Below are 15,191 nucleotides of genomic sequence, written 5' to 3' on the forward strand. Positions count from 1 at the left end.
ACAAATCTTGCTATAAATATGAATTAAAGTTGTATTATTAATTTTTCTCTGGGGAGCCCAGCAGTTCAAAGAGTGATGCTGCAGTGCACTGCCTGCTTCTTGCTGGATAAGCCTTTGAAATGAACATGATTTAGAGAGACACTGTCAAGCATCTTTTAAGCCTGAAATGACCTTTGAAAATCCATTTAGGGATTTGAATCTCTCCCCTAAACGTGGGGTTTGCTTCTCTGTTTAATTGTTTACCGTGATGAGTTTTTAAAAATTGATGCCATAAAAATAGGAGCAGCCATGCTGTTCCTTATGAACTAATGCGTTTTTTCACTTCCTGGCAACATGAAATAATGTTATAAGGAGTCTTTATTTTTTAATAAATGTGGAAAATAATCTTCTCCAATTTGAAGCAATTAGGCCTCCTGACAGGGAGTTGCATACATCCGACTTGTAGTTGTGTTATGTGACTAAAAAGAAATGTGAACAATGAGAAAGGTGGGTTGTAAGGAGACAGAGAAATCAATCAGCTTTACTACCAACATGTAGCATGATGGTGACTGTGGAACACAGGAAAATTGCAGATTATAGGAATGGTAGGAAACTATCAGCACATCTATTCCCCTTCTCATTCCCTGCTACTGCATGATTGTCCATGCAGCCTTTTTTTTTTTTTTTTTAAGCCATTGGTGGCAAAACATGCCCATGAGCAATTTCACATGATAGAATTTTGCAACACTTTAATCCATACAGTTCATTAAAAAATAAACTATTAAAACTACCACTCAGTGTTGCATTCAGATTTTTAAATTCTATTTCTAGATAATGGGGATTGTTCAGTGAAATTGCAAACAATCTAGCAGCTATCGCTCTAATTATCACAGTTGTCCATATGTTCATACGCAAAGGGAATTTTTGCAATTTCTTGGTCTCATGCTGTGTGCTTCTATTATATTCTTCTCTCCAGAACTGGTTTCATGAAGTGGAAACTGCAGGGAAGATCTGTACGTGTGTCTGTCCTTTATGGACAGCGGAGTGCATAGGAGTTTGTGTCCAGGCTGCATTGTCCTCTTCTTGAAGCCTTTTGTTGTATTCTGTGTTTCCCTTTTCAGGTCCATGTCCCTTTCTGCGGGGTAACTCTTTAAACAAGGTGGTGGATATTTTAGTGCAGGACCTTCTCGGGGGGAGTACGGGGGGTTGCCCATAGTCCTGTTCACACTGCAGAGCGGCATAGAAACTGTCTTCTAGTTCTTAGGGGTACCAAAGCAAGTAAATAAAAAGGACAGGTTTTCTTGCCTCTCTTGAAACACTGGGTGGTTTCTGACCCTTGAATACTAGCATTTTGCTGGTAATAAAATAGAAGAATGCTCCAACCGTTAGTCTGGATTGGAGTGGGAGGTGGTGGGGGCTAGACGGGAGAAGAGAGAAATGTACTTGAAACAGTGTAATAAAGCTTAATTGTATTAGTTTTGAAAAAGGTTTTCGATCTTCTCTGTGGATAATTTTATTCCTATAATGGTTGGAAAGATGGAAAACACAGCACAGAACAATCTTTTTTATTAGCTGTTGCTTTTATGTAATTCTGCTTTTATTTGTTGAATACACGCAGACCTTGACGTTTATTTATTTATTTTCCCCTTCCCCTGTGCTAAAACTTTCCAATTTGAGCTTAGATATATTTTTATATGTCTGTGTGTGTGTGTATGCATTAGGAAAGAGCTATCGGTAAGGGGATGAGGTGGGGAGGAGCTCTGAAACAGAAGCTTGCTTTCGCCGCTGTTTTCAGAGGGGATGGTCACTTGGAGCATGGTCACTGGTAGTTCGGAGGTGTCGGGCTGGGTGCGAGTGGATGTGATGGCTCATTGTGGAGGTAGAAAGCTGAAACTTCTCTCTCTAAGGACCCCAGACTGTTGGGAATTCCCCCTTCTCTTGCACCCCTGTGCCTGTTTATAACCTCAGGTTGTCTTTGTCCCCACTTCTGCATGATAACAGAATTCAGCGTGGGAGACTTACAGATTTAGTTTTGAGGGCTGTTTTGAACTGTTGATGTTGAGAAGCATCAACACCCTAAGCACACCTCATCTAAGCACCCTCCCCGTAGGATGCTAAGAATAATTGTGTTCTGTACTCCTTAACAATGCAGTAGCTGCTGCACTGAATCAACCGTGGAGACTGTCTTGTTCCTTCTGACAGTGGTCAGCTTTCAATGACTTTGAAGGAAGATGCAAAAAACCCTCGTCAAAACAAAGCAACAACAAAAACTTTCGGAGAACAACTTTGAGAAGAGTTTCCTAAGTGTTGTCAGTCTGAGGCTGACACATGCCCTGCTGCAAAGAGTTTATTTTCATTCAGTATTTTTATTCCCTGTAATGGAACTTGGATTACTGCCATCATTCTTCTGCATGTGTCAGGCATTTTTCCTGAAGTCTTGTTTAGCTCTTTGCCTCCAATACCATGTGGCAGTGTGTGCCACAGGTTAACTTACATACTCTGTGACCGGTTTCAACTACTATTTTTTCATTTTGTATCCTTTATGTGAAAGAGATAAAAGGAATTCTCTTCATTATTCATGATCTGTAAACTTCTGTTCCCTCTTTTACCTTCCCATTAAGCTCAGCAGTCTTCACCTTTTCAGCCTCTGCTTGTATGAATGATTTTTTTCCAAGTTTCTCATTCTACTTGTTTGTCTTCAGGCCCTTTCCCCCTTGCGGCTCCGTCTTTGAGATGTATTGACCAGAATGGAACGCAGTAGTTCTCTTGAATGCAGCAGATTGTGTGAATACATTATCCTTTTATTTTGTAATCTCTGAAAGAGTGCTGTAATCTACTGGACAGAGCACAGAATTGGAAGCAAAAAACTGCTCATTTTCTAATAGCTGTTTCTCTTTGGGGAGTTTGAAACAATTACTTAGCCCATCTATCTCAGTTATTCCATCTATATGATGGAATAGCTTATAATGGGAGGGCAAAGTGTTGTGAAACAGTAAAGCTATAGAAATGCTAAAAAGGCTTTGCCTTTAGTTTTGCATGAGATGAACTATGGGTGCACCTTATTTCAAATCGATCTTGAGAAACTCTGTTTCTCTAGACAGTCTTATTAAAATTTGCACAGGAAAGGGCACATATGAAAAAATAATTTCAGTGTTTCAGCTTTTGGGGTTTTCCCTCATCTTCTGCTAAAGCACTGGAAGAAGCAAGACGCTGAGTGCAGCGGTGCTGTGTACGCCAGAGATCCATCTCGTTCAGTGGTGCTGCTCCTGCCTGGGACTGAACGTGGATGTCCAGGGGTGAGCATCAGATCGGGGCACGTATATGGGCTCCAAATGCTTTGATCGTCCTGGCTGGTCATCTCTGAAACTTCCACATCTATTTAATCCTGCGAGAGGTGTGAACCAAACTGTGCACACAGTGCTCAAGATACAGGGGGACCACGGTAGCTGTTTGGTTCGCTGTTTCTTTGTAGTGCCTAACACATGATTTGCACCTCTGACTTGTGCTGAGCAGATGCCACGCACTACTACTAGCAGCGATCAGCTCTTTTGAGTGCGGGTTTCAATGCGCCGAGGAGCTGTCCTGGGGTTAAAGCAACGCTGTGATTTGCTGTTGAGAAGCGTTCTTCCCACTGCGCCCTTCGTGATCAGTTTGTCAGGGGTTGTGTGTGTGGAGAGGGGTGGCAGGTTTGGTGCTGCCTGCAGTGCAGTACATGCTTTTTAGATTTTTTTTTCTTTAAATCAAATTTTATTGAACAAATTCCTTGCAGAGGATCAGGATACTGGTGATGCCCTTGGTCTTCCTCTCTTTAACTCAGCTAGTTCCTTGTAGTTGTGTGCTCAGTTGCTTGTATGTTTTTGTTTTGGAGTGCCCGAAGTAGTTTGGTAAGCAAGAAAATCACATGGAATAGCACCTTTAAACTGACTATCTCTTAGATGACTGTGTGTAATTGCAGGATTTTGGAGCTGGTGATACATTCCATTCCACACCTGGGTTTCCAGTGTGACTGTCTAATCTCCAATAAGTAATCCAGTAATGAGACCTGAGTAATTTGTTGTAAGCAGTTAAATTTCTAACTCTGACTTGTTAGAGTAATTTTACATCTCATCCATGTAATTTGAAATTGTTTCACAAAAAGTGGGTCTTGTTGCAACTGTTCTGACAGAGGTTTTGTACTATAGTGTTTCTATGGGTAGAAAGAATGAAGAGTTGGGCCTAATAATCTGTAAGGAAAACCTTAGACTTAATTTGAGAAGCTTAAGCTCATGTTCCCTCACGCATTTATGTGTTACTGAGAAGCAAGGAGGGAGACAGAGGGAGCTTGGTGGAAATGGTTAACACATATACTGCTCAGAACTGGGGGTTTTATGAAGGATTCTGTGTATGCATTGTCCTGCTTCCTCCATATGGTAGAAACATCATTTAAAAAGTGTAAGAAAGAAATGCAGTCTCTCTTGGAACCCTTCAGTTGCCAGGAGATTTCACTTAGTGTGTTAGCTGTATACTTTCTCCCAGGTAAATATTTGTTTGACTCCTTTTGCCATGTGGCCTCTTGCTGGCTTTAACCCGACAAAGGTGGGGGGCCAGTGCTACAGTACAGCATGGGCAGCAATTCGGGGCAGTGCAACGCAGCAGATGAAGCAAATCTCTTTGCTATAGATGGTGTCTCTTCTTTGTTTGGATTTTCCTAAGCTCCGGCTCCCACGTTATCTTTCTGTAGGTGGCTGTGGACTACTGTGAGCAGTGGGTACATTAATATGCAACGTTTTCCTGCTTGTAGTTTTTCAGAACAGTGAGTAACACAAGAGGTATTCAGGTGCTGTAGAGTATTTATGCAAGTGGGAAAGGAATGCATTAAACAAATACCTTTGTGGGTTTTTTTTCTTATTAATAAGGTAGACTGCACCTTCTTCTCTGCTTAGCTTCACAAATCTTGTTATTTTGTGTGTGGCATTCCCCTTGTTTGGTTTGTTTAAATTAATCTCCTTTTGCCCTTGCACTTACCATTTAATTCATGTTTGTAAAGCATTTAGGATGTGTAAAGAATGGGAGGCAAACTTATTTTTATTTGTTATTCTTATTGGCCTTGATCCTTCTTCTTAGAGTGGTCTCCCACTTCTGGTGCACCAAGGTCACCCCTGCATGTGAGTCCACTGGCATTGCTATGGCTTTTGGCCGCTAGCTCATCTCAATAAAAATCTCAGCGCAGGATTTTCCAGCAGCCTGGAAAAAAGAGCCTTCCAGAATAATATGTTCATGTTGGGTCTTCATGACCAATTTTAGGCAGATTCTGTGGGGCTGAACAAACCAATGTCATCCAGCAAATCCCAGGTGGCAGGGATTTCTGTTAAAGGGGATGGGGAATCTGTTCCCTGCGTTGGGATCCCAGATTGTGTCTGTATCCATGAGAGCTGAGAGCACTCGCCTACCTTTGAGCAAGCAAGCCATGTTGAGGCCTTCCTTCAACTGAACCCACTGCCCTCTCAGTGGGAGTTAAAGATTCCATGCCCTTTCCTAAATGAGTTGATGTGTCTTGGCAGGCGTCATGGGCACCATTTATGTTCTCAGTGAAATGGCCTGTAATGTCTTAGGGCTGCACCTGAGCTCTAGCTGTGCACCAGGGCTGCTCTGTTTGCTCTGACACTGCCTTCTGCTGTAGCCAGTGCTGTGGGGCACTGTGGGGAAGAACAGCTAGTGTGAATCCGTGTTCTCAGCCTAAAAAAACGGGTTTCCTTTTCAGAGCATTTCTCGTCCCTGCCTTTGTAATTGAACCTTACAATCTTCTTCATGGTTTCTTTTTTTTCTTCTTAACTAATTTGTTCAGTTTCCTTCTCATCCTCTGCCCCTGCTGCAAACTCTTTCTCCCACCAACCTGGCAGTGCTTGGTGTGAACCTACAGCAGCCGTGATCCAAAAAGGCAGTTTACCTTTCAGGCCAGTGGAGCAATATAGTGAAGCACCCAGTTCATCGAGCTGTTGATTTAATCTTCTGAACACAAGAAGAATAATCCCCAGTACAGTTTTCTGCAACAGGCTGATAAGATCTGTCCTAATCATCCAGATCACTTCCCTCTGTCCGAGGCGGTGTGGACGCTGTCGTTCAGATGGTGGTGGCTCTAGCAGTCTCTCGGGGCACAGCCTTTGATATTTAGAGAACTGAAGATTTTGTCCTGTGTGCGCGTTAAATTTCTGTACGGGAGCAAGATAAAAAAAGGATGAACCTGAAATTGTCATCTGAACTGGTTCTGACCTCCCATCCTCTTCCTCTTTTCAGTTGCTTACAGACATTAAATGTCATGCTGGGGGAGGAGGAGGGAGTACAGCATCCCTAATTTCTTCTTTCCGATGGTACCAGTTTTTGATGAACAGCTTCTAGAGGAGGCTGCCTTCCCAGCGCTTCGCCGTCGTCTCCCCGTCCGTGGGGAGACGTCGCTTCGTTGTTGCCGTTGGCCGACTCGCAAACTAACTTCCCGTACCCTCTGCTCTGCTCAGCTCACCCGTTTAATGGCTGTTTTGCTCAAAGCTTGTAAAGTTTAGTAGTTAATATACCTCGGTGCACCAGCTTTTAGAGATCCGATAAATTGATCGGTAATTTGATGAACTCAAAGAACATCTATAATAGAGTAAATAAAACGTGTTAGATGTCAGCGCTGCCTCTCTGCCTCCTCTGCGGTGTGTATGCTCTCTCTTCAATATGTGTTGACTGAAGTACAGTACATTACATCGAATTACAAGCAGCCTCTATGCAAACAGCAACTAAGTGCTTGCTTCCCCTTCAGTCTGGACGATTAGCGTAGAGATGCGGTTGCAGTCTGTGTGCTGACGGGTGAACTGTCAGAGCCTTACGGTGATTTTGTTTCTCTGGCATTTAGAGTACCTTTGCAGAGCGGGAGAATGATGCTTATGGGCTGCTTCATCTTGGAGGAATCCATCCTCAGGCTCGACTTGTGAAGTAAATGTGGCAATGTGTGGTTTGAACTTAGTGTCTTAACACTGAATTTAGCAGCTGAATTTAGATAACAATCTGGTATCTGGTCTCATCAGTGTATCACTATGAAGACTTGTTAAAGGCAGAACAAAAAGACCTGGAATGTGATCTTGTCTCTTTGTTAGAACTCAGCACCAGAGTATTTGTCAAGTCTAGTCCCACAAGAGCAAAACAAGGGGTGCTTTTGTCTTACTTTTGAGAGCTTTCCCCATTATCTAATTATTGCTGATAACCTGCCTCACCATTTCTTATTCAACCCAATTTTTTCCCTTCGTTTAATTCATTTTCTTATTGCCTGATAGATTAAGTTTCTGTTTTCTCTCTGTTTGCCCTGTTTATATGCTTGTTTATAAGCAGAATGGTATTTATAAATGTCTGTATATACGGGTAACACTGTGACCAGTAAAACCAGTGCTTTTTTTCTGGTGAAGTTGTACCTTAGCACCAGCTACCTTATCCTTATGGTGAGGCACTGGAACAGGTTGCCCAGAGAAGCTGTGGATGCCCCATCCCTGGATGTCTTCAAGGCCAGGCTGGATGTGGCTTTGAGCAACCTGGTCTAGTGGAAGGTGTCCCTGCCCATGGCAGGGGGGTTGGAACTGGATGATCTTGAAGGTCCCTTCCAACCCAAACCATTCTATGATCCTGCTGCAGTAAATACCAGTGCTGCCTGTTATTTCCATGTAATTCGCCAACCAGCGTACAATTAATTTTTGGCCCTGTTATTGCAGTATTGGCTATTTTATGAAACTGTAGAGAGTTAGCACAGTGAATTGATTAAATATGTTCCAGACCTTAGGCTGGAGTCTGTGTGTCTGCTGGGATTTGGATGATTGAAGCTTGCACTTCTCTTGGGATATTCCAGACTTAGACTTAGTCTTGGAAATTGTTTCAGGTAGACAAAACTTCTCTGTGTGTGTGGAATCCACTTACATAAGAGCCTGACTTTGGGGAATCGGAGATTTCTGTTTCAGCCCGCAGCGGTCCTTCCACATGTGGCAGGAAAAAAGGCATCACTATTGTGACTTAAAAATAAAGCCAAGGCCTGGGCTGGTTTTGAAAGTGTCCTTAAAATTATGGCTCTGCCCTTACAGAATATGCTGTCATCATGTTAATGGAAAATATGGCTAATAATTACTCTGTAAATTAGGCAGACTCCACAGAACATCTGAAATTTGTGCTGCATTAAGTAGTCCAGAGATCAGACTTATAAAGGGACTACTCCGTATTTACAGCGGCTGTACCTTCTGAAGTGAATGTGTTTAGTAGTTTACTGTGGGTGTGTTAAATACATGTTTCGTGACAGCCTAGGGCCACTTTTCGGAAGGTTTTTCCCCATCTGCCAGTCATTTTAAAGAAACATAAATAAAAGAGCTACTCCAATTTCTTGAACATATAATGCATGTTCCCACGAGACTGGAGTGACTCGGAAGTACCTAGTAAATAATATGTTCTAATGTGCACCATCAGGCTTGTCGTGAGGTCTTGAGCCACTGCAAATGGTATTTGCTTCGTGTGTTGCAGAATATTCCCATCCCAGGATAATAAGCGGTGGGGTGAGCTGGTGGTTTGGCTATATATTCTGCTGTCCCAAGAATGATCCCGATCGCAGTTTACCATTAAACACCTTGTCTCTAATGAGGATTACCTGCCTCACCCATTCACAGTCCAGTCCCATTGATAATAAACATGAAATGATGACTTTGTTTGTTTTTATTAAAATAGTAAACATGCATCTCTCATGCTCTGGAGCTGTCTGGGAGTTGAATCCTGACAAGTGTGGGGAGGAGAGTTTGGCCCTGATAGGTGTTCCCCAGTGGAGTAGCCATCAGATAGAAGGTGCTGTCCTGAGCAGAGGGCAGTGACAGCAAGGAACGGCCACGGAGCCAGAAAATCCGAGAGGCCGCTTAGTCTGTGCCAGTCTGAGGGGCCTCGGAGCGAGGGATGGGAGGAGGGAATGTGGGAGATGAGATAAAACTCTCAGCCTCTGATTTGAGAAGACTTGTAATAACTAGGTTATTTTACGAGAAGAGCTAGCTTTTCTTTTCCTTCCCAATTACTGCATTTCAGATCTTTTCATAAGAAAAAAAGGCTTAATTCCTTCTCCTGCCTTCTCCCTCCCCATTCTTCTGAACAGAAGCCAAATTTTTGCTTACATAATTTCAAGCTGCAAGGTTGCTGTGAGCTTGCCTGCCTGGGTCAATTGAGGAGTGCCTGGATTTTCCCCCCCACCCCCCCCCCTAGACGGCATGATGTATTGGATGGTGCACAGAAATCATCTAATCTGCCCTGACATGCAGCAAGCCTTGAACTGGCTGGACTGTGGCTCTTGAAACGGAGCAAACGACTCATATGGGCGTGTAAAAATGCGGTATTGTGTGCCCGCCTGGGCACGTATATGGATCGTTTGACTTCATTTTTCATCATAGTTATGTATACCACCGTATTACCTTTGGCTGTTTAGGGAATTAAGTGTAGTATATACGACCTTTCACCTTTAGGTCATGTGTTGAGATACAGCTTCCGTTAGCAGCAGCAGAACGCTATTACTTCTGACGGCCGATCGCTCATCCATGTGGCACCGATAACTCTTCCTCCAGTTGGAGGGAAGGGTTTGTTGCAGGAAGAATAAAAAAAGGAATAAAATTGTGGCCTAGCTGTAGATTCCCATGATAGGGAAAGGTGTCCCGGTGAGGAACACGGAGCTTGTCCTTGCTGGTTGAAGATAGGCCAGTGCTGGGCTCTAAGTTTGTCGTGTGTTCACTTGTGCTGTGGAGAGGGTTTGGCTCCAGCTCGGCAGTTATTTGTGTGGTTGGGTGTTTTCCCTCCTGTTATTCTCCAGCAGGAGTATGGTTCTGTCCCTTCTTGGTGTTCCCGTTGTCTGATTTCTGAGCCCAAGCTGTCCCCAGTTGAAGGATTTAGGATTCTTTGTTTGGTCTTGTACAGTGGAAATAGGTGAAAAACTGATACCTTTTTCATGAGCCTGAAAAAATCCACTTACAGCACTGTTTGCCAAGCCTTTTCTTGTTACAGAGTTTATCAGCTACAGCAACAAACCCCTGATAATTACAATGCTTATACCAAAATATTGATTTTGGAGCTTTAAGCCTACTTTTGTTTCTTCCTCCTTTAGTCTCAACGTCGAGGTCTGTTGCTGTTTGCGTGTAGCACTCCTTACTGTTAGAGACGGCGTTCAGAGATTAAATTCTGAGGGTAGATTTAGCTTGCACCTACGGGCGTGTGGTACCCCATGTGACATTCTTCCAGTTACATTCCTGGGATGCCTTGGCAGCAAGGCTTTATGAGATTTTTCTGGTTTAATATTAATGAGTAATTATTCTTATTACTCTGTAATGGGCTAAAAGCGAGACGTGCCCTGTTCCCTTTCCTCTGCCTGGATTGTGTAATGAGAGTATGGCGCTAAGCTGGTGGTGACCAAAAGCTGTTGAAGGCCACGAGTGCCATCATGCACCGGGGTTGTGACAGTCGTCTGGAGCCGTGGTCTCTGCCGGAGTGTGGGAATGAAGCATTTGTGTGGCTGCCTCGGCTCTGTGGGGGTTTGGTTTTCGCGTTGATATTTACAGCCCAATGGCCCCGCTGTGAAAATGCCTCTCCCCACCTGCTTGGCATCCGTGGTCCTTCTGGGCTTGTCTTTGGAGGCTTCACAAGCTCTTTGCCAGCTACAGAGATGTCTCCTCAATGCCTTGTCCTCTTCAGAGGAGGCAAAATGACAACGTGTGAAAGAGAAGATCACTAAAAGCGGGGAGAATGAGACTGTCAAATGATGGGAAGGAAATTGCTTACAAATATTTTCTGATTTCTTTCTTATCCCTTTTACCATCCTTTCTCCTTTGTCCTCCTTGGCTTTTTTATCTTAGGATAAACATCATCTTTATTTTCTGTTTACTGTGTGGGGAATTTCAATCCATTTTGAATAGCAAAATAAATATAAAAAGATACTAGTGTTTTCTCTGGAATAACTGATGGCTTGCAGGGAGAACTGGAGGTTATGTGACAGTGGTATTGTAAAGGCAGGCCAAAGGAATCTGTGGTAATCCATTTTCTTTTTCTTGTTATCAGTCTTTCATTTTATATTTTTTTTTCCTTTTTAAGTAACAATCAATACCTCTTGGTAGAAATAGCCTAATAATGTTTTTTTGCCAGCTGTAAAATAAGTATACTGTTGCTTTATAATGTCTGTCCAAGGCTTACTAATAAAGGGGAATGACATCAAGTTATCCTCGTAAAATTACTTTTCTTAGCGGTGGAGCTGAGAACTTTTCCCAGGTATTTGTCAGCTGAGGCTTCTAGCTCGCTGGAAGATAAGTGAACATTGTCCCCATTTTAAAAGTGAGACCCTAATGCTTAAGGTTAGTATTTTCTATAATAGCTTTTGTTGCTTCACTTTTTGGTTGTCTGGGTATGGTGTATGTCTTCAGATGTGCTGATTACCCATAACTTGAGCTTGAAGTTTTGAATAATGAGCTCCTGAGGATCTCCAGAGCGAGTCGCGAGCCAGCGGGCACTTCTGAAAGTGTGGATTTGTCTGTGTCATTAACCGTGTACAGTGACCTGTAAAGTCCTAGCGGTCTTTTTGGCTGTAATCATTAAACCAGCCTCTCCTACAGGATAAAGCAGGAAGAGAAGCTGCAAGCGTAGTGAGAGCACCCTGACTGAAAATACAAATATCTTCAGAAAATGCTCTGGGAGTAATAATAATAAAGAAAAAGTACAGTGGCAAAATAAATTGCTGCTGATACAATTTTTCTTCCTCTCCCAAGTTTGCCAGTATGGCAGTTTTTCTCTCTTCGATAAATAAATGCAAAGATGAGAATCGCTGCCAAAAACTGTCACATTTCTGGAACTTTCAGCCCTTGATTATTCACATTAAGCCTCCCCTCCCCCACAGCAGTACAGTATTCTGAATATGTACACCCACCATTCTGTCAGATCTGTGCAGTCTGCGTCTGGTTCATCTTCTGTGTCTTTGATGTGCTCCATAACGTAGGCAAAGAGAGGTCTGATAGTCTCTCTAAAAACCTGACAGTTTGTGTGACAATCTGTCCACGAATCCACAGGCTCCTTGTCAACCAAATGAGCCTTTGAATATCAGAGGTTTTCGGAACAGTGCTTGCAGCCTTGCATATGCACTAAGGGGAGAGTACAACAGGCTTCCTCGTAACCTGTGAGATGTCTGCATTTCCCTTAATCATTCCAGGGACATCTCATCATTGCTTGTTGGCTGGTTCTGAGCCCCGCACATGGCGAGGTTATTTAGCAAAGCTTGATTTACTGGAAATTGCACATGGAGAATAATTTGCAGTTGGGGGTAAAGGAAGAACCCTGGGAGGAGGTGGAACTTGTAGGCTTTGGTATTCTTCTGGTTTTTGGTGCTTTTTTTGTTTGTTTCTTACAGTGACTCTGCCTTGCAGTTCCCTTTTCCCATGCAAGTGATGCATTTTCTTCAGTGCTCTGCAGTCCTCTTGCACATCTTGCTGCCTTGGGTCCCTCCTGTTCTGGCTGCCTCTGGGAATCCTTAGCTACCTGCTGTGGGAAAGGATGGTGTCACGGATACAATGTAGATATTTAAAATTGGGACAGGAACTGTTAAGTGGGCAGGTTGCCTGCAGTTTATAAATGGGGCTTAGGGATATTCTCAGCAGAGGAAGGCGGGAGTTTTAGCTGCAGCGTGCCCATCCGAGGTGGTGGGAGTTCTGTTGGAGGCTCTGTCAAATGCCAGCTTTGGCACGGTGGCATCAAACCTCAGCTATAATGTTCCTCCCTTCCCGAAATAAACTCCTGTGACGGGCCTGACAGGGGAATGTACTTAGTATCTTTTTATGTATGACAAGTACTTGATGAGTGCCAATTTTCAGGGTAGTGTGTGTTTTTTGTGTTTTTTTTTTCTGAAGTGCTGGTCAGCCCTCTAATGAAACTTTCGGCTACGTACCGGGGTACTCTTGATAACCTGGCAGTTCCCTTCTTCCCCCGTTCCTCCCTTCCCTTGGCACTGATTCTGTGCACGCCTGTCGCTCTCTCCCGGGCAGTTCTCCGTAGTTAGAGGCAGCGTCCTGGGACCTGGGGAGTTTGGCCCGGCTGTGTGATGGGCTGGTTGCTAGGACCAGGGATCGCTATGGGATGAGTTGTGCGGCTGCCTGGCCCGGGCACAAGGATTTAGCAGGCGTTGCACTGCCCTTGAAGTCGTGGGCACTACGTTATCTGTGCAGGTCAGCCAGATGTAGGACTTCTCTGAAGCAGATGCTGAAAACCCCTGATGTTTAATCAATGCCCGGGAAGCCTGTTTACCTGCACTTGACAGGTATAATTGATTTGGGCATTTACTGTGAATTCCTCACCTAAGACTTCTTGCTCTTATATTAAACTTCCAGCTAGGAAGAAAGTGGAGTGTGGGGGATACACACACCCCCCCTCCCCCCAGTTTTAGCCTTAATCTGGGCCTTTCAGGTTGCTGTCCTTGTCAGAAAGCCTGGGTTGCCTGCTGGCATTTTATGGCCTTTTCCTTTGAAGGTGCTTTTACTTTCCAGAGTTAGTGTTTAAAGAATTACCGATGCTTTATTTGCAGTCTTTCAGAACGGTGTGCTTTAAAGCAACCTCATATAAACACAGCATTTAATTCTTTCTGGGTTTTTTCCCCCTCCTCCTTCCCCTTTTAATTGCCTCTACAGTAAGAACTTCTTTGTTGCTGGCTGTCTTTCTGACTTTGAGATAGCATGAGGCTTTTCTCCAGTGAGGCACTTGCAGCTCTTTGGAGAAGTTCCTAATACCATCTTTCTGTGGGGTACCTGTTTTAATTGGTCTCTTCCCAGGGTACCTTCCTAGAGACAGTCCGACTCTGGCGTGCTATCTCAGCCTGGGTCTGTCAACCCGTTTTCACCCAGATGGAGCATCTCGGTGTGGGACCTGGTTCTGGGAAGTCCTGGGGTGTGTAGCTTTGTTTGATTCACTCTGTGCTTTAGGGACTGTAGCTTAACCTTTTTGTGCCTAGCTTGTTATCCACAGGATAAACCCAGCTGTGGTTCTTCTCCCCAGCTCTGCCTCCCTCGAGTTTTGTGGAGATGGGTATTTTGTGGGATTTTATCTTTGAGAAGCTGTCTAGATATGCTGCAGAATTAATATTTTGCTTTCAACTCAGGATAATATTGCAGTCGTGAGAAGATCTGTTCAAACAGGAATATGCTGCTTCTGGCCATGACTAGTTTAACTTTCCTGTGTTGTTACTGTGGACATTGCTCTTTTTCTGTCTTCTCTGAATCTTAATCCAAAATTTATGATCTCACAGCTTATTGCTGAAGGAAAGAATAGAATGACACGAATTCAATGCTCTCATTTCATTATTGGTCTCAGCGGGAGGAGTGGATGAACCCACACATGAACAGCAAACAAGAGAGCTGTGTTTAGAAGTTGGCTTTGGCTGAAAAAAATCTTTTTTCCGTATCAGCAAGCTGTTTGTAGTTGCTCACATCTTTCCTCTATTACCTTTTGAGAAAAAAACCCATTTGAATTCACATAAAAGCAGTTTAACCCTTGGCTTCTAGGCTCTCATGATATGTTTTATATGCATATTTTCTCTTCCTTGTTAATCGGCTTCTGTGTGTGTGTACTTGTGCTTGATAGGGAGGAGAAAATGTGAATGATCTCTTTTAGCTAAATGCTAGCTGATTCCAGCAAACAGGCTGAGCAGGAACTCAAGAGGAGCGAGCTCAGGAGGTAAAGAGATTGCTCCTTGCAGTGTGTCCTGGAATTCCCAAACTCCCTGTTTTGGACCAAGGTTGATAGCAGTGATTGATTGTGTAGGTTGATTTTAACAGATCCAAACCATCGTCCAGTGAACAGGTCGGTGCAGCTCATCTGCCTCTGTACCTGCGGGAGGGGTGCAGGTAGATGGGGTAATTTTTCAAATCTGTTTGGAGCCATTTGCATGACACTTGTGAGCAGCGAGAGCCAGCAGCCTGATTTATCGGGCGCGTGAGCCAGCGAGGCGGGGAGGTACATGGTGCCCGAGCAACTTTGCTTCCCTTGGGCAGCGCCGTGAGCGCCGGCAGGTCCTAAGCCTGCACTGACCAAGGCTTTGCCGAAGCATCCCGCTGTTCCTCGTGGCAGCAGCTGTGTCCAGGGCACGCGCGTGGTCCCCAGCCCCAGATGCGTGCGGGCATGCGACACTCGTGCTGCTCTGTCAGGATGGTGTCAGCTCTTATTTCTGGTTC

At 44.0% G+C, this 15,191-nt stretch overlaps 1 protein-coding gene across 1 annotated transcript in view; it reads left to right on the forward strand.

The window, feature by feature from the left end:
* The window catches only part of LOC104508749 (MICOS complex subunit mic25-a-like), a gene marked incomplete at its 5' end in the record, with an annotated part of 109,066 nt that overhangs the window by 36,224 nt on the left and 57,651 nt on the right, over window positions 1-15,191 (forward strand). The window lies entirely within an intron of this gene.

Source organism: Eurypyga helias, unplaced genomic scaffold (genome assembly GCF_000690775.1).
Source record: "Eurypyga helias isolate BGI_N326 unplaced genomic scaffold, ASM69077v1 scaffold5024, whole genome shotgun sequence".
NCBI classification, from domain to species: domain Eukaryota; kingdom Metazoa; phylum Chordata; class Aves; order Eurypygiformes; family Eurypygidae; genus Eurypyga; species Eurypyga helias.